The 25521-nt window shown below is 40.2% G+C and overlaps 1 long non-coding RNA gene across 2 annotated transcripts; it reads right to left on the reverse strand.

Moving 5' to 3' along the window:
- Positions 1 to 36: 36 nt before the first annotated feature.
- On the reverse strand, positions 37 to 25507 carry LOC114233206 (uncharacterized). 2 transcript variants are annotated; one of them, XR_008556975.1, is made up of 4 exons: positions 25433 to 25507; positions 25044 to 25150; positions 1309 to 1352; positions 37 to 141 (listed from the first exon to the last, which is right to left on the reverse strand). It is a non-coding gene; the product is annotated as an uncharacterized LOC114233206 (long non-coding RNA). The 2 variants fall into 2 exon arrangements; XR_008556976.1 differs by lacking the exons at positions 37 to 141; positions 1309 to 1352 and adding an exon at positions 1516 to 1577.
- Positions 25508 to 25521: the final 14 nt, after the last annotated feature.

A 25521-nucleotide genomic window follows, 5' to 3' on the forward strand; every position in this document is an offset into this window, starting at 1 on the left:
CCTGACCAATTTAAAGAAATTAAGAAAAGCCTTATATCCTTCTTTATTGGGGAATTATAGGGATATATCCCATATGTTCCAAACCTGAGATCTTGAATACTACTAACAGTCTGGATGCCATCCATGTCACAGCTCCTTGCCCTTAGGGAATAAGGGGGAGGCAGATGTCAAAAGCTGGAATGTGACACTGTATGCCAGCTACTTGGAATGTATTATTTCATTGTAATCTCCAGAACAACTTTTAAGCTGACATTATCATTCCCACTTTATGAATATTTTGCATGAGGCAGGGTCAGAATTTGATCTTCCAAACATGTTTTAGAGTCCCTCGTTCTCCAGGGTTCCAAACTTGTAGACAGGAATACCAGTTTCCCCCAGGCCATTTTCTTAGAATTATATGAGAAAATGTATCAACTGGGCCAGAGGCCTTACATAGGAGAAAACCCTGGAGAAAGAGTCCTGTGAACTTGTAGTAGGAAAGGACAAGAGCAGGCAGGACTGGGCTGTAGAAGAATCCTCCATCAGGAGAGCAGCATTACAGATCCAGGACAGGATCAGAAACACAGCCATTTTCTTAACCAGGATGAGAATATTGAAAAAGGAGAATGAGAAAGGGGTGGCAATAGATGATTTTTAAAAATGGACCTACGCCGAAACCGGTTTGGCTCAGTGGATAGAACGTCGGCCTGCAGACTCAAGGGTCCCAGGTTCGATTCCGGTCAAGGGCATGTACCTTGGTTGCGGGCACATCCCCAGTAGGGGGTGTGCAGGAGGCAGCTGATCGATGTTTCTCTCTCATCGATGTTTCTAACTCTCTATCCCTCTCTCTTCCTCTCTGTAAAAAATCAATAAAATATATTTTTAAAAATAAATAAATAAGTAAATAAATAAATAGACCTAAAAGAGGAGGCACCCAATAATTGTGGGCCTTGTTGAGGAATGCAGAATGACAATGGGGAATAAGTTGGGGAAAGAGGAGGTAGAAATAAAAAATAAAGTATGTATTTTTTATTTTTTACTTCTGAATCTCAGTTCTGGACAACTTGAAATTAACCTCACTTCCATCTCATGTACTAACATGAGAAATAAAACAACATGAAAGCAGCAACTCTAGTGAATATGCCTCTGAGGCTTTAAATCTGAAATATAGGGATGGCCCGGCCATCAGAAATCTGATCCCTTGGTCAATACGAAGGTCAGTATCTCTCTGTTATACTATATTACTGCCATGGAGTAGAAAGAGAAAATAATAATAATTCCCAGTAGTTGTTGGTGAGCTCAAACCCAAGTACCATTTTCTGTCCTTACCTCTCCTTCCCTCCTTCCTCCAGCTACCATGTCTGTCTTGTACTCTGTTGAAGAGAATTGCCAGAAGTTGCAGTGGTGCTCAAGCTTAGCTTCCCATTAGACTCACCAGGGAAACTTTTAGAAAGAAAAAGCATGGGTCCCACCCCAGACTAAGCCAAACCCATGGGTGCAAGAGAGCACCAGAAAAATAGTAGGTTTCAAACCCACCTCAAGGGGGTTCTAATATGCAGTCATGGTTCAGAGCTACTGAAGTGAATGGTCTTTCTGAACTGCATGTGGTGAAACAAAGGTTGAGATGTTACTTATTGCATTCTTGAGTAGTCTTTTGATTCCTGTAGGACCTTTGCTGTGAGATACTTTGTCAATAAAAGTACCTTCAAAATATATTTTTTTAAATAGTAGAGGCCCTCGGGGGGCAGGGGGGTCCCTTAACCATGGCCTGTGACCTCTCACAGTGTGAGACCCCTCAGGGGATGTCCAAATGACAGCTTAGGTCCTCTCCCCAGGGGGAGCCGACCTAAGCCATCAGTGGCAGGAGAGGCTCCTGCCACCGCCACTGCACTAGCCATCTGTCAGCCAGGCTTGCGGCTGAGTGGTGCTCCCCCTGTGGGAGAGCACTGACCACCGGGGGGCAGCTCCAACCCCACCCCTATCACCCCGCCACTGTTTCCAGTAGCCGCTGCCCCCACTCCCCCCCCCCTATTGCTGTCTCCTTCCTCTGCCCGCTGGCACCTGCCTTGGCTGGCCTGGCACTGCCCACTTGCCAGCCCTGCCCCCTGCTGGTTGATTTGCATATTAGGCTTTTATTTTATAGTATATTTTTATTAATTTCAGAGAGAAAGGGAGAGGGAGAGAGAGATAGACACATCAATGATGAGAATCACTGATTGGCTGCCTCCTGCACACTTCTTACTGGGGATTGAGCCCACAACCCAGGCATGTGCCCTTGAGCGGAATCGAACCTGTGACCCTTCAGTCCACAGACTGGCACTCTATCCACTGAGCAAAACCAGCTAGGGTAAAATATTTTGAAGATTAGGATTTATTGTTCTTAGTACAAAACAACAGAATATTCCAGTATTGAAGTAGCAACAGGAATTTGCACTTAAGTAGATCTGGCATTTAGCCTTTATATCTTCTCTTTCTTTCTTTCTTTCTTCTTTCTTTCTTTCTTTCTTTCTTTTTCTTTCTTTCTTCTTCTTCTTCTTCTTTTTTTTTTTGTCAATTCATTATTATCTACTCCAAGAGAAACAGCAAGAAATGAGCATTTCATTTGGGAAATTACTTGAATGTGAATACCAATAATTCCATTCTACACTACCCAGATGCACAACTGGAGTCTGCCAAGAAGAAAAAGAAAATGTATTAAATTCACAAGAATGAATCTTTAAAATCACTTCAGCTGACATAAGCCACTGGTCTGAAGTGTGACAAGCAATGACAAGAAACTGCAAAATCTTGAAAAGTGCACCAGCACTTGAACATAATATGATGAAAACCCTGCAAAGAATCCCTTGCTGCTGGAAACATGAAATCTTGTTAAGAATTAAAAACTGTTAATTTTTAGTTTGTCTTACAACTAAAGTATCTGTTAATTGAATACAAGTCAAAGGAAGATTAAATATCAATATTTGATGGCATAAGCCAAGGATGTTTCCTTAGGCAAATCTACATTTCTCTTTCTCTGGGCACTCTACTGTAGGGATTGCTGAGGATGTAGGCTCATGCTGATGTTCAAATGCGGTAAAATGACTTGTATGTGGCCTTCAGTGTTTTCAACTTGGGTGCAGCTTATAGCCTGCCTTTGGTGTTGATCTTTCTCTGCCTAGTGTTGCAAGAAATTTTTATAAAGTCCAGGTTACTTGGAGTTTTTCACAATCTCTATTTTCAATTTTTATACATACATACAATTGTATGCATGATGGGAAAAAAATCCTGAAATCTCACCTCCTTTATGAATATTTTTAAAAATTAAGATCCTAAACTGATTCAAATGTAAACAAGGCTGCAGCAGTTATTCTTCACCGGCAACTCTTTTATATACTTGCCTATGTTCTTCACCCCTAAGCGCTACATTCCCATTTGATGAAAGGGCAAGGCGAATAGATGATTCTATATCAGGGAAGGACTTTCTAACTCATGAATCATAGACTCCTTTATGGTTGGCTTAGCAAAGACCCCGATCCAGACCTAAAAATATTTGCAGGGGAACATCAAAATCCAATAAACACAGTTGCTGAAGATTACATGGTAGAAAATGAAAAAAATGCTATTAATATTGAAAGAATTAATGTAAGAAACTGAACATGTACACAGAGCAAACAGTTTAAAAGTAAAAAAGAAAGAAGCAGTCACAAACCCACCATATAGGTTTGATAAGCTAACAGACCTGGATTTAAGTTGAGTTTCTATATTTCCTAGTTGTGCCATGTTCAGTAATATCCAGAATCTGAAGCTTGGCCATAACACTACCTAGCTCAAAGACTGCTGAGAAATTGTTGAAGAATTCGTTGAGAAAAAGTTACCTATGTGCACCTAACATGGCATCTGGAATATATAAGAGAAGGGATTTAATAGATCTCAACTACCATTCCCTTCCCCTTTGTCCTTGGAAATATTAATGTGAAAGTAGCATCACTACCCAGAACTTTAGAGGAGCTGAATTCTGAGGTTAGATCTTAATAGTTTATTATATTTTTCTCTTAGACCCTGAACAAGTACAGGGCAAAGTCTGAAAAATAAAATCAGATCCCTGTAAGGAAAGCTTGGTTGTGTAACCTGGTATTGCGGGGTTGCTTTTATCTGGGATCATGACAACCCATTACGAGTGTGCTTCAGAAACCTTGAAAGTGGATAGCAGCAAAATGCAATTCACTGTACACAAGCAGCATGAGACAATGCGCCTTTCAAAATGTTCTGAAATCCCAATCACCGCCATGTCACAGAGATTAACGGTAAATTATAAAACAAGTGCATGATAGCAACGCCTTTTTAAATGAAAGTGGGGGAGTGTGAAAACATAATAGGTGACTTCTTTCTAAATTTCTTATTATCATGTCCTTCCAAAGAAGATACATAATCAAAAATAGATTAGGAGCACAGCCCAGAAGTTGCTCAGGATAATGTGCCTTTAAGGGGTGAAGGTCATGTCACCTTCTCCATTTTAGCCTCCATTACATTCGTGAAGACAAAGATAAGCATGTTTCCATTTAATAGAGTAGCCACAAAATCAATACAGAGAAATTGTTAATACATAGTGCAAATGCCACTTGAAGCAAATACCCTCAAGAAAAAGAGACTTTCAGAGCAAGAAAAGACTTTACAAAGAATCTTGTCCAAATTTCACAGGTGAGGAAAATGAAGCCCTGAGATATAAAGGAGATATCCTGGTTAGTATTAAAGCCTAGAATTGACCCAGATCCTCTGACATGGTGGTGGTTCTCCTACCATCACATTCTATCAGATCTAAGAGTGTGAGTTGAAAGCATTTAAGTACAGCTACAACTGCCATTCTATAATAGGGCCCATAAAAAGTCACAGAATAAATAAAAGGCAATTTTCACCAATGAAAAGGTTTTGATTCTAATGTAAACTGTCTCTATTTCATAAATTGTAACTCTGCACAAGTTGAAAAGAATAGAAGGTTAGAGAGAATTATGAATTCCATTTTATTTTCTGATTATGTTTATAAAGTTTGGAAACCATGTCCATTCCCCTAAAAAAATAAATTGGCTATGAATTCTACAACCTAGAGGCCAGGAACAATAATACTTCAATCTCTCTTCCTCTTGCCCAACTCCCATTCAAATGTCTTCTTGAAACAAAGGCCCTGACAAAGTTTTGCCCAAACCTGGAAAAGCTTTATATTAGATCATAGGGGGGAAAAACACACAGGCAAAATAATATAAACAGCAACTCTGACAGCAGGGATGAAAGCTCTTCTCTCTGCTTTCTTGGCTGCTCAGTCAAGATCTTGGAGCCTGATGATGAATAGATTGCATGTGTGCTGCAGAAGATAAAAATGATCTCTGTTGGCCCTTTCCCAGGCACAGATGTCATGGCCTCCACCTTCAATCTCTTACTCCAGCCCCAGTTTTCTGAGATGCTCTATGGCAAAGTCCTTGTGTCACTCCGCCTCAGTGTGGTGAGAGCCTCCCAGAGCCTGGGAATGTGCTCATGTTTGGTGATGCCTTCCTGCGTCACTAAAGCAATCAGATGGATCCAGCTTGAAAGAGACAATAAGGACTGGACAGGAGCCAAGAGGGCAAACAGATGGGCAATAACCCTCTCTTTTATCATTCGTGCCTATGGAGAATTATTCAGCAGAATTGGATACTCTAATGAACAAAGCACAGGACAGCTTTATGCAGTTGAAATTATGGAATTCTTCCTTTTTATTTGCTTTGTGCTCTGAGAGAGATGATGAGAGGATATTCATATTCATAATAGAGAATCTTTGCAGAATAAAAAGGAATCCACTGATGTTGTAGTATCAATATACTGTGATGTTACAGAGTGGGAGCTCCACTCAACCAGACCCCTTTATCACAGAGCAGGATATATATGGGACATCTGTCAACACCCTCTAGGTCCCAGGGATGCTAATCTGCCATGGACAGGGCTTGGGAGAAGAGATGATGTATCTGTTATTCTAAGTCAGAATCACCTAAAGGGCCAAGGAAATAATAATCCTCATTTTATAAATTTGAAATAATTCAGTAAGCTGAGATTTGGAAAGTTTCAGGAATGGACTTGGGAAAAGGAAGTCCCCTGTAATCCAGGATAAGGCGGCTGGAAGTGGGGAGGCATTTGCTGAAATAGAAAGTGCATTGGAGACTTTCCTATTTCCTTCCCCAATCACATCTCTAATCCCAACTGAGTGTCTCTGAGGGGGTCCTGTAGGTATTGTGGGATACCAATGAGCAGCTGGATGAGGTACACACTCTAGGGCCATTCACCTTTGCAGGTACCTCTATCAACTGCTACTGCAATCTTGCTGGATTTGTGGTCATGTTTTCCCCTGAAATGCAGCAGGAAAGACCTAAGCTTAGGCTTAGAACCTGATCAGATTTAGAAGAAATTCTTTCAGACTAGATGGGTGACACCTTTACCTTTGGTTTCTTTTGGCCTGATTTCAACAGGAGTTTTAAAATAAAAACTGAAATAATATTTTATCACATGCCTAAAAAAGTCTATTTCATATCAAAGATATTTTGTTACACAAAAATAAAAATAGCAATGATAGCTACTACTTATTGAGTTATTAAGTATGTGTATATACACTAACAGTATATCTTATTTAATAAAAAGGTAATATGCAAATTAATCATCACTCCATCACAAATATGGCAGTGCCCATAGCCACATGATGGCGGCACCCAGTCCTCTCAGCCCTGCCAGAGTCCCCCAGTCCCGGGCGGGGTGGGGGGGACAGCCGCTGATAGCGGGCAGCGTGAGTGGCCTGGTGAAATGCTTGCTTCGTCGCTGTGGCGAGAAGGCAAGCATTCTGCGCCTGGCCATGAATGGGCCTCTGGCCAGGCCAGGGCACGGAACACTTGCGTTGTCGCCCCGGTGACGAGGCAAGCATTTCATGCCTGGCTGCGGATGGGCCTCTGGGCAGCGGAGAGCCTCTGGGCAGCGGGCGCGGAGTGGCCAGGCTCTGCAGAGAGCTACTGGCACACGGATTCGTGCACAGGGCTACTAGTATGTGCATAAAGACCATTAGAGGTTAAGTGGCTTTCTTAAGATAATACAAGTAGTGGGCTTTGGGGTCCAGGGGTATTTGATTCACATCTCAAGCTCTTTATATAAAACCAAACTACCTTATCTCTAGCATTCAGATGCAAATGAGTCAACACTACCCTAACATCTTAACTCTTTTCACATTTTCTTAACTATGTTGTAAGCTCCTTGAGAGCAGGAGCCCCATCCTATATTTCTTTGCCCCCCTGACTAGATCCTAACAGGAGTCTATAGACTCTCTTCAGGGCCACTCACAGACCTCCTTGTGATGAGAGTCTGCTGTATACATCAAGCTATTTCCACAGTGTTATGAGACCTCAAGTCCTCATTTAATTTTAAAGACAAGATGGGAATAGCTGCGATCAGATTTTGAGAATTTTGAAAGCCATATGTGGTAGAGATAGCTGCTCACTGTGTGAGTTTCCATGTGTTCCCCTGCATCTGCCAGCCTTCCCCCATCAGCTGCTTTGGGGACATATGACTACTTTTGAGAGATAGATTGGGAGCAGAAATGACATATGTTACATCTGAACCATGACAATTAAAAGTTGATTTCCCTTCTCTGTTCTTCTCTTCTACCATCATGGTAACATAAGATGGTACCAGCATACAAGATAAACAGCCTGAATTTCTCAGTGACCAAATGGATGAGAACTCTTTCATCAGACTCTGCTAGAAAAAGAAATGCACTTTTGTTTCTTAAGCCACTGAGATTTGGGGGTTAAATATTACTACCACAAATCCTATTGTGTGTGTGTGTTTTTTAATTAATATAGCATACCATAAGATTTGGACTTTATATTAATAGAGTTGGAACTTTAAAAATTTCTACACAGGGAAGCAACAATTGAAACTATTTTAACTATCAAATTAGCTCTTTTCAAATGATTTCTTCATGTTTTCTCTCCTGCTGACATTTCAAAGATCATTTACTTTTCACTCATTCATTCAACCATTGATCCTTAAACATCTTATTTATCCATTAGTATGTATCTAGTATGAGACATTTAGAGATGATGATTTGGTAATTTACTAAATATAGAAATAGAGCATACTATATTCCAGACAATGTTTGTGAAATACTTGCATATTTAATCCTCATAGCAATGCTAGAAAGCGCTATTATTATCCTCATTTTCTATGTGAAAGAAACTAGAGAGATTAAGTAACATGCCCAAAGTCACAGAGCTGGTAGGGGGAAAAATGGGACTTGCATCTAGGCAATCTGGCTCCAGAAACTGGGCTGTTAACCACTAAACTATGTTGATGACAGTGTTATCGTCTAAACAATGCAGACAGTGGAGTCCTAACAGATCACAATGGCCAACTTGGTCCTTACCCCACCAGCATTATTGAAACTAGTACTTTCCTCCTTCTGATTTATCACAAATATCAACTGGGGTTTAAGACAAGGAAGTTCTCAGGAAAGTGCTGAGAGAATTAACAGGAAATTGATCCGATCTCTACATTCCTTTAATATTTTCTTTATTAATTCCCATTAAGTCACTACTCATACCACATCTTTATTTATTTACTTAGTTATACACAAGTTTTATTCATCTTGGTATGCCTACAACACCTACCTCACTACAGGAATATGCAGACTAAATGTTTGACAGATGAGGATCAACTGCATTATTATTTCTCCACTGATGTGTAACTAGCACCTGGTTATAATATCTACTATTTAATGGACCACGTTTCAAACCCAAGCGGTCTGACTCCAGATATGTTTTAAGTGCTGGAACATGATGCTAGACTGTTCCTCTGATGAGACTCATGATTAGGCTGCCCTTCTCTTTTCTGCTAAATTTGTCTGTGGAACTATCATGTTGAGCTCTTCCCTTCCAGACAAAAGAGATTCCCTTGCATTTCTCCAACTCCCTGATGGCTCAGGATTTGAAAAAGAGAAGAATACAGACATGACACATTCTTTTAGAGCTGGAAGGTAATCCCCATGCCTTGATAGGACTGGAGCACCAGTACTCTCAGCTTTGAGCAGAGAGTCAATTGCCTCTTGAAAATTTCCTCTCCCTGTCCATGTTGTATCCATTAGGCCGCGAGAAAGCTTTCCCAGTGCACTGTCCATATTACTTCACTGTCATAATCAAAACCGTTAGGTTCCATTCTTTCAATATTTCTGAGGATAGCCAATGTACTTTATTTGGTGATATTTTAGTTCATTGGTTCTTAATGCGTTTAGGGTCCTGGACCATTCTTATAACCTGAGGAAAGTGATGGACATATTCCCCCAGAAAAATGCACATGCAAAATGACGCAGTAGCTTTTGCATAAATTTCAGAGACTCGGGGGCCCCCTTCATTCTAAAAGCTCTTGCTGTGTTGACAGCCACGTATGTCATTTACAAAGGAAGGACAGGTGCCTCTAGCTCCACTCTATACAGGGGTAACGACGGCAAATGGACACTCTAGACTGGAAGGATTGGCAGGAAGGTGAAGGTGAGTTTCTGGTCATTGCAGTACCTCTGGTTACATTTTAGCAGGCTTATCTTTGCTTTGTATTTCAATACCACAGTTTTATTCTCACAGTCCTTCAGCTGTTTGCAAGCCCTTCTCACTCACAAACAGGGGCAAAGCACAACATGTACTTGAAAAGAAAGAAACGCCCTGCTTCCCTGTCGAGGGGCGTTGGTGTCTGAACCTTGGGAAACGGGCGATGTTACCACACAGCCAGGCAGAGTTTCCAATGGCAACTGACAGCAGAAAAGCAGGAAACCAGTTCAACAGCTGACACCAGAATGCTTTTCCATATGTAAAGCTGTCTGAAACCCACAAGAGACACTGAGAATAAACTTTGTGCTTTCTTTTCTTTTTGCTTAATACCAAACAGGTCAGGGAGAAGTGCTGGACACTTTTAAAAATGCACTTATAATTTTGAATCCAAGCTGTGCGAGTGCCCATTGGAGACAACTGTTCTCTCATGGCCTGCTTTGAATAAACAATCCCGGCTCTGTGTGATATTACTTCTGAACCAGATTCTAGCACTGAACTGTGGGCTCGCCATGGTTACTTGCATTTTAAACCAGTGTCTCCTTTTCCTTCCCCTTGGCTAAGATTCCTGCTTACTTGGCAGTGGCTCCTTCTTATTTGAACTTTTGCCCTCTTTTAATCTCCACCAAATTTTAGTCTAAAAGAACCTTTCACAGGCACCTTTTGTTACTGAGTTTCTTTCTCGTGTGAGAACCAGCTTAGAGAGGTGGGTACTGGAAAACACTCCAGGGCCTGTCTTCCTTCGCTGTGAAGCCAGCAGTGACAAGCTGTTTTGTGTGTGTACTTTAAAAAAAAAATAAGTAAGCACAAAATGCAAGCTATTAGTTGAAAACAAAATGTTTGCTTTCAAAACAAGGGTGCACACACATATTTGCATACACCGTGTGGCTTTCACTCTTGTCCGTACCAGATGCTGCTCCTCAGCATCTCGCACTGCTGAAAGTTATTTCAGATCAAAAGTCAAACCAATGAAGAGTCTTATGCCCTCCTGATTTCCCACACCAGTTACAATTCAGCAGGCCTTCTAGGCCTCAACATCCCTGAAACCTGTTTATCCTTCAGAAGAATAGCATGTCAACCCCTCCTCTCATTTTACAGTTAGACTATCCGCTTCCTATTTAAACAGTGCTACCATTTACTCAGAGCCTCATGCTCCATCCTGTCCATTCTCTAGATTCTCCCCCACGCCTGGGCTCATAGACACTCAGCTTTGCTCTTCTCTCCCCTCCTCATTGTAGCCTAGTCCCCAGGCTCTGTCCATTCCTTCCTCTGGATCAAAGGCTCCTTCTCTTTCTACATGCCTTTTCCTCAACCTCAGGACTGTTCAGAATCACCAGCCCCACCAGCAGCCAGGTGTCAAAGTAGGTCCTACCTTGTAGCCTGGTGATTCAGTTCTGCAAATTCTCCCCTACCCTTTTCTGAATATTGCAAACCTTCCCTCTTTTTCTTTACATCCTGTCACTATTGGTCATCTTTTTGCCTTCTATTTGTCACAGAAGATGGGAGTTTACTGGCTTAAGCTGCCACTTTTGTTCACACTCACTTTTTCACACCCTGATAAATACTCAAATGCAACTGTCCAATCTTGTAGGGGAGGGGAACTTATTTTCCCCCAAAGCCAATTCCTTCATCTGTGTGAGCCCTTGATAGAGTCCTCCCAGATGCAGAGGGACTGTGTTCTACATTTCCTTCATAGTCACAGCCAGCTCTTATTCTTCTGCTTTCAAACATGTTTAAGTTATTAAAAACAACAACCACCAAAAATTTCCAAACAAGCTTTCCTGTCCTGTATGACCTTCTTACTACCACCCAACTTCTTTCCATCTTTATAACTTCACACTTGAGTTAGCACATCTGCTACTTTCAGTACCTCATCTCTATTCCTTTGCTTTCTTTTTTTAAAATATTTTTATTTATTTCAGAGAGGAAGGGAGAGGGAGATAGAGATAGAAACATCAGTGATGAAAGAGAATCATTGATCATCTGCCTCCTGCACACCCCCATTTGGGGATCAAGCCTGCAATCTAAGCATGTGCCCTTGACTGAAATCAAACTCCGGACCTTCCAGTCCACAGGCTGACGCTCTATCCACTGAGCCAAACCAGCTAGGGCTATTCCTTTGCTTTCTTATCTCTCTACTCTAGCTTTCAGCTTCACCATCTTCCTAGGGTTTTTCTTATGAAGATCACCAATGAACACAAGATGTTCCTTTCACCTCAGTCTTTTTGTCTTCTCTACCATAAATGACCTACTTTTAAGATGATTCATATTTACTTGTTATCACACTATTTTATTTTCCTCTCCTTTTATGTTTCTGCTTCTTCACTGGTTCCTCTTCCCAAGGCTCCTTCCTTAACTCTGTAGTACTAATTTTACCAAACATTTTTTGGAAATTGACTCCATCTTAGCTAAATTGTAACATGACATCTTGGGTCTTAAGCTCAAGCCTAATAACACCAAGGCCACAGGAGGGGCCAATGATCACCTGGTTACTAATATATAGAAATTCAGGATACTTGGACAGCCACTTCCCTGTGCTCTATCACTCCACTATTCTAGCCTCTTCCCTGGACACCCCTGATTTCCTGATGATCCAGCAAATGAAGGATTAAATCCTGTATCATCAAATCCTTTCCAGAATACTGTTTCAATATTATGGTCTGAATCCATTCAATGGTCTGCCATGATGGCTATTAAACACACGGTATATTACACTGCCAATAAGTGCCTCTATTTATTAAGAGCAGCCGAAGAGATACCCTCAAGAGTTTGCTAAGAAGTTAGAATGAGACATTTTTCTCCCACTCACTTTTCCCAACCATTCTAATATAAGCAAAAGATAGAAGTTCCTGAAGAGAAAAAAAATTTGTGGAAGGAGATAATTATCTGCCTACTAACAAGTGCTGTTACTGGAGGAATACACATGAAAAAAGGGAAGAACTTTTTCCACTTAACCAAGTAAGAGAGGCTCTAGGGAGCCTTTTTGATGAGACTTTGTCTGCAAAAGAAGAGAAACCAGATCATCCTCTACAATTGGACACTTTCAAGATGCAGAAATTTTTAGCCTTAGTCAGTGCATCAAAGTTTGATGGTGGAGGCCTTGGGAGCACTTGACATTTAGAAGGAATTTATGTGTGTCCCCTGAAGTTTGACAGTGTACATAAAAATAGATGCTGGAGCCTGCTGTCAGACTAGAGAGATCAGAAGATAAATAGCTGGCTACAAATGCCTCCCATGAAAAGACAAGGAACAGAGAGTGGCTTGGGGAGCAGACTATCCACAGCCCAGCAGGAAAACAGGGATGCATTTCCATTAGATCAAGTGCGCTTGAGCTGTCTTGATCTGCTCATAGTTTAAAAATTGCCTACTGAGGTTGAGGAGATCCTAACAGAATGGATCCCTGGGGACAAGGGCTGAAAGGATGTCATTCTAGGTCAGCTGGAAGTACATCACCCATGTCATGAAGCAATAATCTGGAACAATATCAGTGAACAATGTTTGGAGATACTGGCTGAAGAACTAAAAGAAAAAATAGGAAGTTATACATGAGAAAACATTTAGAAGCTTGCTATAAAGGAGAACACATTGGCTATTTACTATTAGCCAAGAGAAATTTATTTAAAACAACAACAACAACAAAACAAAAACCCAGAAACTAAATAAAGGCTTGAATCAGTAAGTAAATAAATAAATAAACATTTGAATGTTTAGATCATGGCCCATTCTCTATTGCAAGCCAGAGCCATGGGCCTGATATAATCTATAGAAAGTAAAAAATCTAATTAGATGTGAGACTAGAATTTTCATTTAAACTTTCCGAGAATCATTTTTTTATTTCCTTAAAGTGAGTATATGTACTTAAATATACTTATAATCTAAAATTACTAGGAAACTATAGAATCATCTCAAAAAAATCATAGCAAGAAAATGAAGATTTGACTAACCATATTAGAAGACAGAGATTAGAGTAAAAGAAAGATATTATCTCTTGCTCAATAACAAGTCATAAATGGTTTTCAATCATTTAGATTACTGATATACTTTTATTATTGAGGTGTTATAATTTATATTAACAAAATTTTGCTTTACTAGTATAATTTTCATGAATAAATCTGGTTACAATAATATATCGCTGGAGAATTAAAATAATTATCTTCAAATATATAAAAAGAGAGTTAACTAGTCAATTTGATGGTCATGTAGAGGTCATTTCTTCCTTTTCTTCCTTAACTCACTCTTTTCTGGAACACAATACTATTACCACATAATTTGGCAAGTATAATCTCTGGTTGTAATAAATAGAAAGCTATTCAGTTATAAAATAAATGAATATAATCACATACTACAAATTCCTAATGTACTTGTAAAATTTATTTGATTATTTTATGTAGCATAATTATACTTAACAATAACAAAAAGAAATAGATGCCTGGCTGGAGTGGCTCAGTTGGTTATTGCCCTGTGCACCAAAGTTTGGTGGTTGAATTCCAGGTCAGGGCACATATCTAATAGGGAAGGCAACCAACTCTGATTTCTCTCTCTCTCTCTCTCTCTCTCTCTCTCTCTCTCCTCTCTCTCTCTGTCTCTCTTAGCCTGTCCTATGAGGATAAATTTAAAAAAAAAAAAAGAAAAAACATGTAGTCTTCTACTATTCCTGGCACAGAGCTCCTAAAACCCTTGGAATTTTCTAAGTGATGGGAACAATAAAGGTGTATTTTTTTATATTAATGGGGTGACTTTTGGATCCCACCTAAGGACAGGGGCTAATATGCCAGGAAAAGCATATTAGCCATGTGATTAGAAGATTTAAACTTTCAGTTCCACCACCTGACCTCTGGGAAGGGGAGAGGTGCTGGAGGCTGAATGAGTTGCTAAGAGCAAATGATTTACTCAATGATGGTAATGAGACCTTCATTAAAACACAAAAGAATAGAGTTTGGAGAGCTTCCCCATTGGTGAACACATGGAGCTGCAGGGGAAGCAGTGCTCTTAAAAACCTTGGAAATTCTAGGACCTTGCTCCATGCATCTCTTCCATCTGGCTGTTCCTGAGTTATAGCCTTTTATAATAAATTAGAGGCCCAATGCACAAAATTCATGCAAGAGTAGGCCTTCCTTCTCCCGGCTGCCAGCACCAGCTTCCCTCAGGCCTCCGGCACATGGGACCCAGGATTTCCTCACAGAGGGAGGCCCCACCCACCCTCTGCAGCCCACCAGTCAGTGGCCTGGGTCTCCCTCTTTGGGGCAATTGTGGATCCCCCTCCCCCCGATTGATCGCCCCACTGCTGGTGGCCAGGGCCTCCTTCTGTGGAGCTATCATGGGGTGATAGCCGGGCCCCCGACCAATTGCATTGCACGGCCTTGGCTGGGCTGGTGCCAGGGGATGTCATAGCATAGTCCCATTCAGCCATTTGGTCGATTTGCATATTATGTTTTTATTATATAGGATTAGTGATCTAGTAAGTAAAATGTGAGTTCTGAGTTCTGTGAGCCACTCTGTCAAATTAATCAAACCCAACGATGGAGTTGTTGGAACTTTTGATGTATAGATGGCCACTCAGAAACACAAGTGACAACCTGGACTTTTAGTTGGCACCTGAGGTGGTGTGTGGGGAGGGGACAGTCTTTAGGACTGAGTTCTTAACGTATGAGAGCTAACATTATCTCTAGGTAGACAGTGTCAGAATTGAGTTAAACTGTGGGACACCCAGCTGGTGTACATGAATTGCTCAGCGTGGGGATAGCCACCACCACCCCCTATAGGAATTGGTGACCAGAATTGTAATTATTAGCTCCATTTTGCTGTTTTGGCACTTAGAATTGCAAGTGACAGAATCCTGACTCAAATAGGCTTCAGTAAAGGAGGAATGGGATGGCTCATGTAATGAAAAAGTGTACCAGAATTTTAGATTCAGAAATAATCCAGGACTTTAAATAACATTACCAAGGCACCAGCTTTCACTTTATTTGACATCCATTTCTCTGATTGGCTTAATCTAGTATGCATGTTCTTTTTCGGTTTTAGGCATAATGGATCATACTATTCTAGCTTAGTAAATCTTGCAAAAAAAAAAAATGTGGGGCAGCACAGCAATACATTTTCACAAAGTTCTCTAACTGGCCCATCTTGGATCATATGTTAGCTCTAGAGTCTAAGGGACCCTAATTATTCCCATCTTGTGGTTGGAAAGAGTGCATTATTCTCAGATGAACATTTGAACATTGAAATGAGTTCCCTCAAAAAAGGGACTATATAAAGGAGAGAGGAATATTAACACCAACAAAGATAAAAATGTCCATTAGAGAACCCTCATTTACGGTTTTTCCAAGGTATCTCTGTCTATATTTTTCTCTAATTCTGTTAGTATTTTCTTTATGTATTTTTGGCCTTTCTTGTTAAGTGCATATATTGACCCTTTTATTACTTAAAGAAGTCCTTCTTTGTTTCTTATTATAAAACTAGAGGCCCAGTGCACGAATTAGTGCATGGATGGGGTCCCTCTGGGTGGCCTGCAGGGATTGGGCTGAAACCGGCAGTCCAACACCACCTGCAGCTCCTGCCTACCGCTCCTGCTCATCCTGGCCCCACTGTGCCTGCCACAGGCTCATCCCCAATCAGTCCCAATCAATCAGGAGAGGCTTGAACTGCTGCAGCAGCACTTGCCAGCCATGAGCCCTGGGTCTGGCGCCCTCCCAAAGGGTAGTGGCCTGTGGGATCAGGCTGAAACCGGCTCTCTGACATCCCCCGAGGGCTCCCGGATTGTGAGAGGGTGCAGGCCTGGCTGAAGGACCCCACTGGTGCACAATCAGGCTTGGGAGGGACTACGGGAGAACTCCAGGGCATGTCCGGCCCATCTCACTCAGTCCCGATTGGCCGGACCCCAGCAGCAAGCTAATTTACATGTCAGAGCATCTGCCCCCTGGTGGTCAGTGCACATCATAGCAACTGGTTGTTCAGTTGACTGTCTGCCCCTGGTGGTCAGTGCAAGTCATAATGAGTGGTTGAGCAGCCTTAGCATATCATTAGCATATTATGTTTTTATTGGTTGTTCAGTTGTTCTGCCGTTCAGTCTACTTTCATATTACCCTTTTGTTATATAGGATTACTAGAGGCCCGGTGCACAAAATTCATGAATGGGGGTGTGTGTCCCTCAGCCCAGCCTGCACACTCTCCACTCTGGGACCCCTCAAAGGTTGTCCAACTGCCAAGTAGGATCGGGCCTAAACGGAGAGTCAGACATCCCTCTCATAATCCAGGACTGCTGGCTCCCAACTGCTCACCTGCCAGCCTTCCTGATTGCCCCTAACCACTTCTGCCTGCCAGCCTGATCACCCCCTAAACACTCCCCTGCCAGCCTGATTGATGCCTAACTGCTCCCCTGCCAGCCTGTTTGCCCCTAACTGCCCTCCCCTGTAGGCCTGGTCACCTCTAACTACCCTCCCCTGCAGGCCTGGTCCCTCCCAACTGCCCTCCCCTGCTGGCCATCTTGTGGTGGCCATCTTGTGTCCACATGGGGGCAGCCATCTTTGACCACATGGGGGCAGCCATCTTGTGTGTTGGAGTGATGGTCAATTTGCATATTACTCTTTTATTAGATAAGATAGAGGCCTGGTGCACGGGTGGGGGCCAGCTGGTTTGCCATGAAGGGTGTCCCGGATTAGGGTGAGGGTTCCCTTGGGGCATGGGGAGGCCTGGGCGAGGGTCCTGTGGTGGTTTGCAGGCTGGCCACACCCCCCGGTGACCCAAGCGTAAGCCCTGGTATCTGGGATTTATTTATCTTCTATAACTGCAACTTTGTAGCCTTGAGCGGAGCTAAGCCTCCTGCTTGCTCCGCGGCCGCAGGCATTTTTGTTGGGTATTATTTATCTTCTATAATTGAAACTTTGTAGCCTTGAGTGGAGGCCTGGGCCTGCCAGGGTGTGCAGAAAGCTTAGCTTCCTCCATCACTGGGGGCAACTCAAGCCTCCTGCTCTCTCCAGCTCTATGGCTGCTGCCATTTTTGTTGGAATTTATTTATCTTCTATAATTGAAACTTTGTAGCCTTGAGTGGAGGCCTGGGCCTGCCAGGGTGTGCAGAAAGCTTGGCTTCCTCCATTGCTGCAGAAACCCAAGCCTCCTGCTCACTCCATGGCCACAGCCATCTTGGTTGGGTTAATTTGCATACCCGCTCCTGATTGGCTGGTGGGTGTGGCTTGTGTCTGTAGCGGAGTTATGGTTAATTTGCATATTACTCTTTTATTAGATAGGATAATCTTCTTTGCCTCTAAGAACAATTTCATTTTAACATCAATTTTGTCTGATATTAGTGTACCTAATGAATTTTGTGAATTCAAAACTACAGAAGTTGATATCTTAGATTTTGGGAATGTTATCAAGCATATTGTTATGATTTCAAGATTTGGAACTTGGTTGACAGGGTAAGGTTTTCACCAAGAATGGGAAAAGAGAAGAAACAATATATGTGTGATATAAAGAGAATAATTTTCTTTTGCAGGGGAGTTGCACAGGAGGGATATAATGATTTTAAACATCTGTGAGAAAATCAAGAAGACTTTGGTAGCTACTTTCAAGTTATATTATTATCCAATTATTAGGTATATAACTCCATTTTAAAATTTATCTATTTGCAATTCTTTCAAACCTAGTACAGAGTTTAACTCAGATTAGATGAAATGCTTGTAGATTTAAGTCTTGATTTAGAAAACATGACATCATCATATGTTTCCAGCCATTCTAAACAAAATTAAGTTCCCTGAATATACCATGCCTTTGTTTTTATTTTGGGTGTGACTTTTTTGTTTTGCTTTTTGTTTTGTTTTGTTTTGTTTGAATCATGAGTCTTTGAATATGCTGTCTCCTTTCCTTAGAATGCTCTTCTCTCTTTTCCTATTATTCACTTGGTAAAGCTTCTTGCCTTTCAGGTCTCAGCTAAGATACCACCATCTACAGAAACCTCTTTCAAATGACTCAGTATTTTTTGTGTAATTCCTTTTATTTACCTCAGTGCAGTCTTTCCTGCATTACAATGTTTAATAACCTGTTCCATGAGGGTAAATATTGCTTTCTGTTTACTGTCTTATCACTAGTAGATAATAATATATGATAATTCAACAAGTCCTTTTAAAATTAATTAACTATTAAATAAATATATTTAGTCATAAGTATGAACTATCTGTCTCATTGCCTATTTTACATTCCTATACCAGCATATCTAGGAATTAAGTAAATGATTCTTGGACAAAACTAAGGAACAAGAGAGTTTCATATAAAGAAGAATGGGTTATTCCAAAATAAATGTCCAAAGGGAAACAGGAAGACTTCCTTTGTGGAACACCTATCAACTATTTTCTTTCTGGAATCAAACTTCCATGTGCCTCTCAAAGATGACCAATAATATGAACTAAGTTCCTTTTGGAATGATTGGCTAATGAATAATGGCATTAGCTAAGTTTGGTATGTTTGTGGTTCATACTTCAACTACACAGCATGTTTCAGCAAATCTAAGATGACATTAATTGTAATATGCACTATTATTTTATGTACCTTCAAAAAAGAAAAGTAAAAACTGTTGATTATGCTATGACACAATAATTTAAAAATATCCTTTGTAACACAGACAACCATGTGGTGATTACCAGAGGAAGAGGAGGGTGGGGAGGTAGAAGAGGTTAAAGGGGGGATACATGGTGATAGAAGGATATTTGACTTGGGGTGGTGAACACACAATACAATATACAGAATATGTATTATGGAATTGTACACCTGAAACCTATATAATTTTATTAACCAATGTCACTCCAATAAATTCAACTAAAAAAAAGAAATCTGGCTATAAAATAGACAGGATCATAAAAAAATAATAAAATAAATGTTGAATGAATGAACAAGTGACCCCTTAAATGAATGGGTAATTTTCATTCCTTGTGATCACCTCTTGGTATCATTTCATGCTCTTCCTCTTTCTTAGGTTCCTCTTCTTCCTTGGTGCCCCTTGTCACCCTCTGTGGCCTCCATTTCTAGTTCTTATCTTCTTCTCATACTTTTTACTGCCTGCCCTTTAAATGTTGGTTTCCTCCATGCTTTCATCCTTACTACCTTCTCTTACTATTTTATTAAATATATTTTTCTTCAGAGAATTTCATTTATATCCTGGGTTTGACTACTACCTATACACTTTATGTCCCAGCCCAGGCCTCTCTACTTCACCTTAGACCAAGGGTATGCTATAACCAGTTTGTACCAGCTCATAAGAGCCGATTGTTAAATCTTCAGGAATTTTGTGAGTCGGTTACTAAGGATGCCATTATTAAAATTTTGTAATTTTTCATTAAATATATTAAGAAAAAAGGTGAAAAATACTGAAAACTCAATACTTCCTAAAAATTTTGCTACATTTTTCTAATTATCAATACTCTTGAGATAGTGTATGTCTATTGTATCTGTATGTTGGAAATATAGGTGACCATAGTTTTGAACTAAGAGGGTTCACTTATATGTGGAATTTTTGGTAATAAATACTGTAAATTTTAAAAAAGAAATAACTATTCTAAGATACACTTCAATTTCATGTATTAAAACATACAAAAGATGTAGGTCTTAAACTCAATTGAATATGTTAGGTAAGACAGAAATGAAGGGGCCAAAGTTTTGCCACCCTGTAGATGAGAGTCTCAGAAAGAACCTTTGATCCTTCCCCTTTTCTGCCCAAGAGATTCAGACAGAGAAGCCTGCTTTGGGAAGAGAGCCTTGGATTAATCACATTAAGAATCTTCACCCTGCCCAGCTGGTATGGCTCAGTGGTTGAGCATTAACCTATGAACCAGAAGGTCATGATTCAATTCCCAGTCAGGGTACATGTCCAGGTTGTGGGGTATGTAGAAGGTAGCCGATCAATGATTTTCTCTCATCATTGATGTTTCTATTTCTCTCTCTCTCTCTCCCTTCCTCTCTGAAATAAATAAAAATATATTTCTTTAAAAGAATCTTGACCCTAGTATTGGCCAGAAAGACTCCAAGCTTTTTATCTAGGTACCCCTATGTCTCATTGTTTCTGAGTTGCCTAACAAGAATTTTCTTGCCATGTATATTCTGCTCTTCCTCAAATACCTGTAAATCACTCATTCTCACTTCTGAAATCTAATATTTTGTCCTCCTTCATTTCTCCTTTGTCCAAAAGTGTCATATATACCAATGTTGCCTCACTGGCATATATACATTCACTATTTCTAATGCCAATTTTAACATTGGGTATGTGATGTCATATATACCCAATGTTGCCTCACTGTCTTTGGAATTTTCATGTTTATGCCAATTCCCTATGTTCATGTATTAAAACTTTGATTTTCTCCTCTTAATCAGTCTCTGTTGATTTTATTATTATCCCAGTCCAAAGAACTTAGAAGGTGAAAGGAAAAGTGTTAATATTTTTTAGCCCCTACAGAACTATAGATTGAGAAATGACCAAAGACTTCATTCCCTCTAATCTTTATCAATTTATAAGTGAACTGAGAACCCAAAGAGTTTACCCATAGGTACACAGAAATAGAGCAAGTCAGTTAACCCCAGAGACGAGATAGGATGGTTTGTTTTAGTGTTACATTTCATAATTTTGTGTACTAATATTTAAAAAAGACCCAGGGGAAATATATATCATCATCAGATGACAAATGTCTCTTTTTTATATTGGAGATAGCTAAATTTTCTCAACAAATATGTTACTTTAAATTTTGTATTTTCAAACACCTGAATCCTGTCATCTACCCCTAGGGAATCTAGGATTTCCCTAGAAAGAGGGATCAGAATCCAGTTTTTGGCAGTCAAGGAAATACCTAATGAGATGCATGTATATCTAATGGTATATCAGAGTTTTTTCTTCTGCTATTTGAAAAGCTTTCATTTAATCAAAGACCATTTTCATGGCATAATATTTAACATGAAGAACAAATCAAATTTTCCATAATTATGGTAAATTTTTAACTCTCTATTTCTTACCAATTTTAACTTGGTTTTCTTCAGTAAGTAAATTTTAGCCTCCCTGCCACAGTGCTGTAAGTTTTGTTTTAAAAGCCACATATTCCCTTTCTCTGTCCTTCATTTTCCCTACCTTTGACAACCCAATTGAAAAAATCCCCCTCAACTCCACACCCTCTTAAATTCCCCTCCCTGCCTGGAACCTCAAGCCCTCCTTTCATTACCCTGCTAATAACAAAGGCATCTTCATTTTCTCTGGAACTCATGCAGAAGAAACATTTTAAGCTCAACTAAATAATTATCCACCTACTTTCTATTTCCTCCCAAGGGGGGAAAAATCCTGATTGTTGTCACCAGGTTGTTGTCATCAGAATATTTAATGTGAAACCTTCCTTACAATTTTTCTGATTCAGCTTTCTGTTTTTGATGTGGAAAATAATAAAATTAATCGAATTTGTGGGTTGCATTAGAAAATGCCATCAGATTCATGAAGGCACATTTAATTGAACAAGTCACTGTGAATGCATTCAGTATCTGATTGACATGTCAAAAGGAACCACAAGCACAAGGGGTGTGTGGTTCTCTTTCAGCTTACCACCAGCTCTTACAGCAGACCTGCAAGATGCCTGGAGGGATGGTGCTCTCAGCGAGCCTCACAGTGCAGGCACCAGAGAGGAGGATGGTCAGAGGCTGCCAACTAAAGAATGACTCACCCAAGCAAGTAAAGACAAAGCCTCTCTTGGCAGACCCAATTCCCAGTTGCTTCATCATACTCACTTTGCAGAAAACACTCTTTGCTTAGAAAGAATGAGAGGAAATTAATTGTGAGGGTCCAGAGCAAGTGCCTCTGGAATGTGCCACTCTGGCATTCAGACTATTCAGAACTGAAATCAGTTAAAGCCCAACAGACTCAAAAAAGAGAGTTTCACTTCTCCCTTTTCTTTCCTTAAAGAGATGAAAATAGAAAAACCTGTTTCAGGAAGGGAACCTTAGCATAATCACGTTAAGCATTTTCACCCTAACATTAGATAGGAACACTTCAAGCATGTTTACTAGGTACCCCCTGTGTCTCATTGTTTCTGGATTGCCTAGCAAAAATTTACCTGCCGTGTGAGTTCTGCAGTTCCTCAAACGGGGCATGCTCACTTTTGAAAACTAAGACCCTGCTCCTGTTCCACACTTTTCCCTTTCCCCCAAAATAACATAAATATCCAATTTTGCCTTACTATCTTCAGAATTTTCATGCTTATGTGAATTCCCCATTCAAACACTAAAATTTGATTTTCTCCTGTTAATCTGCTGAATGTCTTTCAAAGGTCTTCAATAAGCCAGAAGAACTAAATGAGTAAGGAAAGTTTCCCTACTCCTTACAGAATTATGATTCTATTGAAGGTCTCTGACAAAACAACGTCAAGATTTTCAATTAATACTTGTTGTTTATGAAAATTTACATACCTGCACACATGAACACATACATGCATTCATACACATACATACAAAGCCAATTTTTAAATGGTAAAAAACTTTTTGTGAAGCCAGTGTTGACCTCTGAGCAAGACTGTGATTCAGCAAAGTTTGACTAGCTGTTCACTTAGTTCTGTTAATGTCACCTTTCTTCTCCCTGTCTCATCTCAAGGTATCTTATTCATATCTCTGACAGGTTTAAACTCTTACCTATTATTGTGTTAACAACTAAGTATTTTTAAAGTACCAACATGTTTGAGGCATTTTTAGTGGTAGTGAAAAGGTCTTTAAGGGGTGAGAGCAATTCAATGTGAACTTGGTAACTGGAAATTTGAGAATAAACTTGTCATTTTGAAACCCAGGGTCCTTATGACTTTGATTAAATTTAGCTTTGAATCCTAGCTCCTGAAATAATCTCTTTTTATCTTTCTTGCTCTGCCTCTCATAAAGCTGTCTTCTTTCCTAGATAACCGGCAACCTCCAAGGCAGGAGAAGACACTAGCCTTGATCTGACTATTGGTCAGAAGGTCTGGACCTCTGGCAGGCTAAAGATAACATCCTAGCCTAAGTTATATTTCAGCTCCTGAGCCCTAAGCTACTTTTCCATGAAACCAGACCGAGGTACACCAGAACAGACCTTAGAGGTGTCCTCAAACCCCAGAGAAATGATGTTTTACCTCTCTTCTGACCTATCAGCTCTAAGCATGATCCTGAACCCTTAACCCACAGTGTCTTGATTTTGTCCTAATCTGTAACCTAAATGCCATCTTGAGTCAAGTCTTTGGAGCATGAGTTCTCTATATACAAACTGGCCAATTATCTAATTAACCTTTCTACACAGCAAACTCCTGCTGGTGAATTTCTTTGGGCCAGTGCACGCAAGCAGATGGACTGAAATATTGAGCTTGGTAACAATCTCTTGGCCTTCTCAACTGCCAATTTCTGCTGCCAAAGGTATTATACATAGATATTTTTTAAAATATGGGAGCTGGAAAAGATCTTAACAGTCATGTCAAACCATCTACACACTTTATAGATTTGGAAACTGAGGCCCAGAAAACCAAGAGAGTTATTGCCAGAGGTAATAGAAATCAGATTTTCAGGGTATTAGTTTCCAGAAATCCTGCCTTGGGAATATTAACACTGCTTAGAAGCCCTGCATTTTTGGCACTTAGCAAGTTAAATAAGGTAGCGTATATCATTTGGGAAGGCTGAAGGAATATATATAGCTTATAAAACCCCATGTTTGATGGCATATCTAAACTCAACCAGTTTATTTCTATCTATAGGTCATTTATTGCTTTGAGTTTTTTCCACTTAATCTTTTGGAGCCACAAAACAACTCCAAAAGTATTGAACACCCATGTAGTAGAAAGAAGCTATCTGCTCCAACCTTCCATATGAGAAGGCCTTGGTAATTTGCTTTTAGCACTATGGCTGTCTAGGTGCTCTGAAGGCCTCCTGCTACTATTGCTTACATAGGCAGTTTTCAAAAACATTGTTGTTTCTATTTGAGTTGGTGGAGATTTTCACCAACTACCATGGAATTACAATAGAGAATTCGAGTTAAGAATCGGGGGTCAGGAGGAACAGGAATACTTTGGGATAGATCATTTGCCTATTGGGTCATAGGCAAATATCAAAGTAGAAAAGTTGAGTCTAGGACCTGACCCAAGTCACTCAGGTAAACAGAAGTTTCTGTATATGGCACCCAAACCCAAGGCAGAAAGCATACCCAGTCTGAGAGAAAGCTTTCTCAACTTTTATCCTGTAGTATTCTCACCAAATAGGTCAAGTAATGTGCTCATCATCAATGATCATTAGCAAATTAAAAGGCAAGCTGTATTTGCTATCTGTAGCTGTGTAACAAATTACCTAAAACTTAGCAGCTTAAAATGATGATAAACATTTATTATCTCACCTAGTTTATAAAGGTCATAAATTTAAGTACCTGGGGTTTGGGTTTTGGCTCAGGGTCTTTCATAAAGTTGTGGTCATATGAAGGCTTGACTGGGGCTGAAAGATCTACTTCCAAAGGCACTCACTCACCTGGCTGGCATATTGGTGTTGGGTGTTGGTTGGAGGCCTTAGTTCCTCTCCATGTGGTCTTCTTCACAAGCCAGCTAAATGTCCTCAACACATAGCAGTGGTTTCCCCTAGAGCAAACAATCCAAGAGAGAGCAAGTCAGGCAGAAGTTATTCTATTAAAGTGTTAAACTCAGATGAAAAGTAGGCAATTTTATTTATAATCTTTGGCAAAAAAGGCTAACCAGATGAAGGACCAAAGTTTTCCCACCAAGAAACTGCCTTTTGGGATATTGATTTTAAGCTCCTATTAAGAAACAAAATATTAAGAAAGAATCTTTGACCATCTCCTTCCTGCCTAAGAGATGCAGATGGAAAAGCCTGTTTCCGAAAGGGAATTTTAGGATGCTCACCTTAGCCTAATTTGAATTAAGCATGGTAAAGAGGAGGGAAGGCTTTAAGCAAGGGCCTATTAGCTATATACCCACTGTGACCCATTGTT

The sequence above is a fragment of the Eptesicus fuscus genome, chromosome 9 (genome assembly GCF_027574615.1).
Source record: "Eptesicus fuscus isolate TK198812 chromosome 9, DD_ASM_mEF_20220401, whole genome shotgun sequence".
Taxonomy (NCBI): Eukaryota; Metazoa; Chordata; class Mammalia; order Chiroptera; family Vespertilionidae; genus Eptesicus; species Eptesicus fuscus.